This window comes from Centruroides sculpturatus, unplaced genomic scaffold (genome assembly GCF_000671375.1).
Source record: "Centruroides sculpturatus isolate CEXI.00-Female unplaced genomic scaffold, Cexi_2.0 scaffold811, whole genome shotgun sequence".
NCBI classification, from domain to species: domain Eukaryota; kingdom Metazoa; phylum Arthropoda; class Arachnida; order Scorpiones; family Buthidae; genus Centruroides; species Centruroides sculpturatus.
Window position 1 is genome coordinate 213,661 of NW_019385134.1, and position 9,816 is coordinate 223,476.

Below are 9,816 nucleotides of genomic sequence, written 5' to 3' on the forward strand. Positions count from 1 at the left end.
GTAAGCTATTATATTATTTTTGACAAGATAATTTAATTTTTTGTTATGTTAAAAAAGTATTTTTAAACTGTTTCACTAGTTATTAATAAATAGGACTTAGTAAGTTTATAATAATTGCAATAAATGATTATTAAAATACTCATAGTTTTATTTCCAAAACCAACATTTACTAATCGTCTTTAGTAAAACCTAGCATGTACCAAATTCTAATGGTAAAAGCCCGGAAAATCATCTCACTTTATAAAAATCCTTACATTTACCAACTCATGTTGGTAAATCCGAAGATTTACAAGTAAAACCTAGGATTTACCAATATACGGGCTTTTACAGTAACATAAGCACCAGACGGAAAAACAAAAAATATCGTGTATCCACAAGCACTCCAATAAATAAATAGAATTGAAACGACACTTTGAAATGTTTTCCCGATGAAAATGAATAATAATAATAATAAGTTTCAATAAAAATGATAAAATGTAAATTTAATTTTATCATAACGAGTTTGCTTGAATTTCCTTTCTTCTGAGATCGCAGCAATGCGCGACGGGCAAGCTAGTATTTAATATATGAAATTATAGTTTACATGAAATTTAATATCGGACCATTGTCAATAGATAGAAATCATGTTGAAATTTTTATTTTAGATCCGAATTAATTCAAAATTGCAGAAAAACATTTATAAGAAAGGGATTAAAGCTACTATGACATTGTTGATTATGCTATCTGTTGTAATTACGTTGTTACTTTTTATTTTTTTTAATTGACTTTTCTGTACGTATTTTATTATATCGAGTTAAAATAAAATTTTATTTAAAAAATGTAAGAAATAAATATATTTTATATTTCTATAGTCAATATCCAGAAAATATAAACAATTTCAAACTGTGAAGTTTTAACCAATTTATTCTTTCGGATGATTGACTTTCGGAAAATCGACGCTCTACTGTATTTATTTTTTTATATTACCGTTAATTGAATATACTGATTTTATCAAGAAGAAATATAAAATACATAGTTCAATATATATGTCTGAAATATTCAAATACAGTATTAGCAATCGTAAATAAGCTACCAAAGTATAATCAGTGGAATTTAATAAGTGCTGCTAAAAATTAAAAGGAAATAAAAACAGACTTCTTTTGATTTCTTTCTTAGTTCAGGATAGTCTTTTTTAAAAACTGATATAACAAAATTCTATTTTGGACTTGCAATATTAATAATAAACTTTATCACAATTTTTTAATTTTATATCTTTTGTTCAACTTTTCAAATGAATTTTTATAGAGTAGTTCAGTCATTATTTTAGTAATATTTATACGTATAATAAACAATGAATATACTATTATAACAATGTTACTTAATGAAAATTTATATTTTTATAATTTAGATAAATCTATAAAATAACGATAATTGGAAGGCAAATAATGTCGTTTAGTATAACTAAAACCGGTTTATTCGTAAGTTTAGAACTTACAAATAAATACATTTTTTAAACATATTTAAAAAGATATTACAGTGGAGCATCGATTATCCGACTCAATTGGGGACTGGGGTTGGTCAGATAATTGAAAAGTCGGATAACCGAAAAGTATGAAAAAATCCATTATTAGTGTAGTATATTATTATATCCCATGTAATTAGTATATTAGTATATTNTTAAAGAGAGAGAAAAATATTTAACAACAAATTTATTTAATTGATTAAAACATTTTGAATAAATTGGAAGATTATTGTTTTCAGTTATGAGTTAAAGTATTTTTATTTTTCTTTGAATGGACATAGGATTCACACGCGCACATGCTGAATTATTTAATGAATATTTCTTGTTTTTGGTCATATTTTGAATTTTGAATTTCTATGCATCGTAAAACAGTTCAAATAACATTGTTTATAGTTTAAATAAAAGCAATTTTACAAAATGAATAATTTTATATTTTAAATTAAAACTGAATATTTCTTTTTAACATTATTATTATTATTATTTTACTGAATAAGCTTTATTATTTTGCCTTATATTTGTCTTTCGCTTTTCTTTTTTTAAAATAGGTTTTAATTCATAATGTAAAATCTATAGACCGAAGAAACAATACTAATTTTAATTGAAATGCATTATCAGTCACAAATGTAAAATTATACTATTGATAATAATACGCTTTTATTAGTAATTGTGATTTTTAATTCAAAGAGGCATTTTTATGCAAAGGAAGAAAAATTATACATTAAAGACGGTTATTGTTTTGTATTTGTTTTCTTTTTTTAACGAAAATACAAAGTTCCTAAAAAATAGGCTCTGTTTACCGGAAGTTCGACTGTATAAGATATTATTTCAAGAGATTCAAACATATATTTAACAAAAAATTTCCGGACACAAAATTATCCATCAATAATATCGTACGGTATTTCCGCACAAATAAGAGCATACTTTTATATGTTGAAAATCGATTGTTTTGCGTTATTGAAACATGTCTTGCTTCGCTTATAAGAGCACGCTCTTGTGTGCGCTCTGGGGCATAACTACAGGGGAAGCAGAGGAGGAGGCACTTGCCTCCGGGCCCATTGAACTTTGACCCATCTGACTGGAATTTTTTTCGATAAATATAATACTGTAATATAAAATTTTAAGAAAATATTTTAATTTACTGCCTTAACACGTAAGTAAAAAGCGTTTAGTGGTTTAAAGTCTTAAACTCACGTACGCGCTATGAATAATAGGGTGAGAAAACATTCGATTTACTTAAACAGTGAAGCAGGTTCAACATTATTATAGTTTAGAAATAAATTAATATTTAAAATGCTACAGACGCTTTCCTCCAACGGTTGTAATCTGAGAATTGACACAAATAAATCTCCATAAATTAAATATTTTATTGATTTCCCATGGTAAAATTATTAGTAACTCGCGGATTTTTCTATACAAGTTGTATGATAGTTAATTTGTTCAGACGAATCAAATCGCCTATAATTAAATCCTGTTATATGGTGATATCATTAGAAACTTCTGTTTCCTAGGACAAAAGATCGTTATTTTCTTGTCAATACTACATATCTTTATTAAAAGCAATAATACAGTATTATAAATAATATTATGTGAAACGATAAGTTATATTGAACGTCTTAAGGTTCTAAAATCTTTAACAAACACAACTTGCTAATAAATTAATCATAATGGATAACAAAAATTATTATAAATTTATTTGTATTAATTTACTAATTATTAAAAGTGTATTAAGTGACAAAAATTATTTACATGCGCTATTTATTGTGCTGATTTCGTAATCATGTCATTTACATTTAGATTAATTTGTATATAGAACTGATTAAAGGCGAAAATTATACATCATTTGGTTCATGTCAGTTTTTCCTAATGTTAAAAATGTAGGAAAAACAAAAACGAGAGAGAAATTTCCAATTACATGAAAATTTAATGGATGTTAAATCGAACGTAAAAGCTTACATTAATACCTTATACAGTATAATGTTACATCTGATATCTTTTTATAGAAAAAATGAATTTTTCTTATCTCTCGCAAGCTAGGAAAAAAAAATGTATCGAAGAGCTGACATCGTTATATGCCTATGTTATACAATTATTTTACACTAAATACAATTTAATGTTTGGAAATGCAGTATATATCTAATCTTACATTTTACGCATTTTATAAATTTAAGACTATAAGTTTATTTTTATAAGTTTGATTCAAATGTAAAATTTTACGCATTACAAAACTATGTAAAATGCATCTATAACATACAACGAGCTATTATTTAATGTGACATCGTCACAATGCTCTCAACATTATTTTAATAGTGTCTTGCCCCTAAATATCATACCTTACCTGTTAGATGATACAGTCATATCATCTAACTCCGTTCAGGAGAAAGTTTTTGAATTGAAATAACGTGACTTTCGGTCTAAACCGGAAGTTCGTACATAGTTCATCGGGGCTTCCCGCCCTAAGCTTTCCATATCATGTCTTAACTTTCATATATTTAACTCCGTTGTCGAGATTAAGGAAGAACAGACAGACAACAGTTTGGGTGTACAATTTTTGAAAATTGCAGCCTAATTATCAATATGATCCTTACTTAATACAAAATATTTATAAAGAAAGAAGTTATGTGCAGTTTGTTAGGAAATAACAGATACTTATATATACATTACTGCACACGCAAATCAATTGCCATGCAGGAGTGATGTCCATGAAAAATTTCTTCTATTTATTTAACAATAACTCATAAAGACTATTTTACATCGAATTTCTTCATTAGCCAGGCAAAAACTTCAAGATGCATACAAAAGCAAATTTTTAAAATAAAAATATAATAATTATAAGCATATAAATTTTTGTATGCTTTCATTAATGATGTGACCTATAAACGGTTTCTACAAGCTAATGAAAAATATCCGGCCATTGGAAATTTGGTCAACACTTCATATCTTGTGAAAACGACCGATTTATTCGCCGGATAGCATAATAATAGTTAATGTATGAATATAAGTTATGCGAATTTCACGTTTACCTTATTGTTATAAGACGGATGAAAAAATTCCTAATAATATAAAATATATTCTTTGATCGTATTTAACTAAATTTTAAAATATGTCCTAGTAAATTCAATAACAAATTGGTAAAGTATTTCAAACAATAATTGCTAACATTCGATGTTTACTTGGAATACATTCTAATAGGAAAGTTAACCCAGTAAAGTAGATACCCGAATGACAGTGATTTTGTTTACTAATTCCTGGTCTGTATCTTATAGGACTATAGGGAGGCAGGATAGATCAAATCTAAGTCCAATTTTGGAGCCTCTTCGTAGTGTGTTACAAGGAAAATTAGGTAGGATTAGGTACGATTGGCTCGGTAGCAAGTTGGAGCCCCAAAATTCACAGCGGAAGTTCTTAAACATAGAATTCAAAAATCTGTGTTGCCTATGGACCCATTAACTTGAAGTTACACTAAAATAAGCTGACACACCACTGTGTGCGCCAGATTATTTTGGCTTTCAAGAGCACAGGGTGCTGTGTCAATATAAATTACAGTAAATGTACTGTATATATACTGAAACAGTAACTATTCATTGACAAAAATAAAAAGCCAATCTCATCCAGGATTTCATTAAGTCATATTTATATAAACGATGGGGAATCCTGGATGAATGACAAACCTAGTACAGTACTGATTTTATTAAATAATTTATTAGTGAATTAAATAATTATCTTTTTTGTTGTATTATAAACACCAGCGTAAACCCTCTTAAAGACAAAGTTAAGTGATTTCAGTATTTTATATATGGAAATACATAATTTAAAATAAATTATGAAAATATAATACCGTAATATTCATTACATACCTCTAAATAAAAACTTAATATTACGATATAAATTGAGAAATGAATAATAATAACAGAATTTTGAAAGTTAGTTTTATATTTAAAGTAGATCCAAAAACTGCCGTCTATTGACGAATAAATGAAAGTTCAATATACTCTCGTTACGAATAGGAAATATTTTATTTAAATTATCTATTAATAGAAGAAATCTCATAATTATCATTTCAAGCGAGAAATAAATTTTTTGTAATTATTAACGAAGTAGGTATAATGGAAGATCTGCAAATACAATTTTAAAATTAGCAGACGATACGGTAAATGTAATCTGAGCATGCGCAAATATAAGAGTTTTGTAGATGATTTATTAGAAAATATACGAAAAAGTTAAGTGTAAAATTCTTATTATTTAATGAATTGAGGAAAGTTTAGTATTGAAATTTAAAATTGAAATACCGTATACAAATTTGGAAATACGTTTTATGAAATTGTCAATAAGTACGATATTCTTAATTAATTTTATAGGACATCTATGGCACTACAAATCATGTAAATAGTTATAAAAACCATATATGACTTTTTAGTTCCAGATGTTCCGATTCTCCAACATATGATCGAAATTTCCTATTTCGACCATGCTATTTATGAAGTCACTCACAGAACCGCATTCGTTGGAGCGGTCTGAAAAATGAAGTAGATGGCTGCGTTCAGTAGACTCAACAGTTGTAATTGAGCAAATCGGTAGCTGTTACGTAGCAACCGGGATCTGCTGAACGATGAGTGTTGCGTTGGAACAAAAAATCTCATTGGTCAGTTTCAGGTAGCGTAAATGAAAGACGCTACCAAATGTGACGTAAAAACACCGAACATGTTCCGAAAGAGCGCTACAATAGAGGGCGTTCGGCAGAAGAATACAGTAGAACATCGATTATCCGACCCCCGATTAACCGTCACATCGGTTAACCGACCGTTCTAGTCGGCAAATTTCAAATGTCTGCTAGTGATGTGGCGCTACAATATTTGGCTATGTCTTGGATACTTTAATATTATTTTTGTTAAATTTTTGCGTGTTTTAGCTGGCAACATCGGCTCAACCATTGAAGGGAGAACATTATTTAAACGAGACTTAATTTTCTAATTATGAGTGGTTGTTTGTTTTGTGAGCAATAAAATAATTTAAAAATAATTTTTAACGATACAATAGCGATGATTATTATTTTTTTAAAAAATTTGATAGGCTTAACATGGAGGAAAATTCAACGCGAAGTAGGTTAATAGCGATATACTAATATACTAATTACATGTGATATAATAATATACTATAGTAATAATGTATTTTTTTCATTATTTTCGGTTAAACTGATTTTTTCAGTTATCCGACCAACCCGAGTCCCCAATTGAGTCGTATAATCGATGCTCTACTGTACTTAACAGCTCTGGAACTGTTGAGTCTGCTGAACGCAGCCATTGTCTCAACAATTCTCGGAATCTGTTTGTAAGATTGCATTTGTGTTTATAGCGAAAAAGAGTTTTTTTCAAACTGGCTTTACCTCAACGGTCAAATGCCAAAACGCGCTTATTGTACATGCTTTATAATTCCGATAGAAATGAAGCTATTGATATTCTATCGCAATATTTGCAATACAATAATATGAAATTGATTTTGCAATGTATTGTAAAATCAATCTCACAAAGTATCAATACTTATAAAAGTATAAACTCATTATTAATTGATATCTATTTATGTACTTTTAATTAAAGTTACTTTCGTTCAATATATTAAATCTTACTCATTTACTAGGTTCACAGGCTTGTCAGTATTAGCGTATTAAAAGCGTATTATAATTAAAATAGCGTATAAATATTAAAATGATTTGATAATTATAATAAATTTATAGGTAACACGATATTTTAAAAACTAGTAGAGTCCTAAGTTTATAAACCTATAATATACTGTATATTATTCAGAATATGAAGCGAAACAAATTGTATGATGTGATTAATAGTAATTACTGTATTTGTAATTAATAATTACTATCCATTTAAATATGAAAGTATAATAGTCTAATTGATTGAAATAACGTTTCATACGAATTGCATCATTATAATACAGTCGTTTTTACGATACTTGTTACTTTTTCATCGAAATACTATAAGTTTAATTAGATTTCTTTTACAGATTTTTAATCTATTTCTCGATTTAGATTTTGTAAATATACTCAATTGAAAACAGATATGTTATTCCAACGTTTAAATATTAACTATCTTGCATCACAGGGGTTCTAAATTTTTTTTATATATTGACTCTTAAGAAAAAATTTCTTCCATCAACTTCTTTCAATGTTATATATATTATATATATATAGGGCTATTCATAATTCTCTTCGAAATTACTGAGCTCGATAACATAATAATCAAAGCATATACTGCAGAACGCTCATATCAATAAGTAGTGAAACTCTCAAAGTTTACATTCATAATAACAAAACGTGCACTTCATATTTTCGCCGTCTACAGTCCATTTTTCTTTACGGAGCAAACTATTACCGTATCGCATATCTCGAAATTCTGCAACAGTGGCTAATGTCACAATGAGAGAACAATTACAAATATGGTAGTTCGTTTTCCATCAAGATGGAGATCTGCCTCACTTTCATTCAAATATCCGCCATCGCCTTAATGCTGAACTTTCTGGTGCTCGAATTGGACGTGCTTCTCATAATGACTCTCGTCTTCTTCCGTGGCATCCACGGTCATCTGACCTAACCGCTTGTGATTACTTCCTTATGGGAGTTACCTCAGATCGTGTGTACTTGCCCCCTATGACAAGTGATTTAGCATAGTTGAAAGAAAGAATCATCCATGCAGTCGATGATATTGACGGTGAGAAGTTGGGTCGTGTGTGGCAGGAACTTGAATACAGAATGCTTTTTGCGTCACTACAGGTAGACATATAGAGTATCTATAAGGTATAGCAGAAAATTGCAGAGATTCTCTACTTATTAATATGAGCCGCTTTTCTGTGTTTGCTTTGGTTACTACGCTATCGAATGCTGAAACCCGGAGAAACTTATGAATAATCCTGTATATTAAACAATATTCAATCGATATTATATGTAAATAAGTTATGTATATGTTACCGGCCAAACCCGATTTCAGGCCAAACTAGTTTATCCTACGCGTGTCAGGATATACTACTTTAGCCTAGCACAGGGATGGTGAACCTATGGCACGCGTGCCCAAAGCGGCACGTAAGGAGAAATCATCTGGCATGTAATTTATCATATGATTTCTGTCTTTTTCAATCATCTTTTCGGTTTACCACCTGATTATCCTTTCTTCAATCAGCTTTTTTACATTTATTCTAATTAAAGAGTATTCGTTTAATTTCTTTAACTATCGTTATTTGAAGTCTGAAACTTTGGCACGCATAAACATCTTTAAAGCTAAGTATGCTTACAATATGGCACGCGAACACAAAAAGGTTCGCCATCCCTGGCCTAGAACAATCTAGTTTCGCCTAAATAGTTTAGGCTTAACTAGTTTGACCTAGGCCGAACTGATTTATGTACTACAAATAGGTGCCAGTGTAAAAAAAAAATATATATATATATATAATTTTGTGTAATTCGAAATGCCACCACATTACACCCGGAAGTTAAAGTGTACCTAGGTAATCCCAATGGCGGTGCTTTGATTAGGTTGGTTTGGTTAGATTAACTACATTTTTAGTAGACGTTTCCTTTTTTTCTTTTGTTCAAGAACTACCGTGAATCAATAACTAGTGACGTTAAACAATGGGCAGCCTGCTGGCGGCTTCCCTCCGGGAGGAGTCTGCAGGGAGCACGAACAGTCCGAAGTGCTGCCATTGGGGTTACCTAGGTACACTTTAACCCACCCTGTAAAAATAAATAAGATTAAATATTTTATATGTTACACTAAGAAACACAAACAAGTTCATTTTTAATATTTAATTTGACTTTAAAAGTTATTTTTATTATTTCGTTTGAATTTTTGAAAATATTTTCGAAAGTTCGAACCTTTAAAAGTGCATGGCTTAATAGCGAGATTGAGGCCGAAGTTTTAAACGCGAAAACTTGTACGTCGGACGTTCAGCGTCTCTTTCCTATAAGCCTAGAAGTTTGACAATGATGTTTGGATGCCGAGCATGATTCCACTAACTAACTAAACACCATTGTCAAACTTCTACCGTGTTTCCCCGAAAATAAGACATCCGCAGAAAATAAGACCTAGCACAGATTTTGCTGAATTGCGAAATATAAGACCTCCCCCTGAAAGTAAGACCTAGCGAAGTTCTTTTTTAGTCGTAACGATCATTGACAAATGGTTGAAAGTGGCCGTTAGCTTTTTGAAAGAACAGCCACTGGTCAGCAGACAATTACGCCACACGGCATGATTTGCATAAGACTATGGCTTGGGAATCACAGATTTGCATAACGTTACGGCTGGTGATGGCTAATTGGT

The 9,816-nt window shown here is 29.8% G+C and overlaps 1 protein-coding gene across 6 annotated transcripts in view; it reads left to right on the forward strand.

Annotated features, from left to right (window-relative positions):
* LOC111635242 (zinc transporter 1-like) overlaps positions 1-9,816 on the forward strand; it is a 62,992-nt gene that overhangs the window by 14,457 nt on the left and 38,719 nt on the right. Inside the window, exon 1 of one of the 6 annotated variants that reach the window (XM_023380147.1) lies at positions 4,517-4,841. The exons of 4 other annotated variants lie outside the window; for them this stretch is intronic. The gene's annotated coding sequence lies outside the window, so the exon portion shown is untranslated. Of the gene's footprint in view, positions 1-4,516; positions 4,842-5,631; positions 5,830-9,816 lie in introns of those variants that run through there. One more of the 6 variants, XM_023380146.1, reaches the window with a different exon arrangement.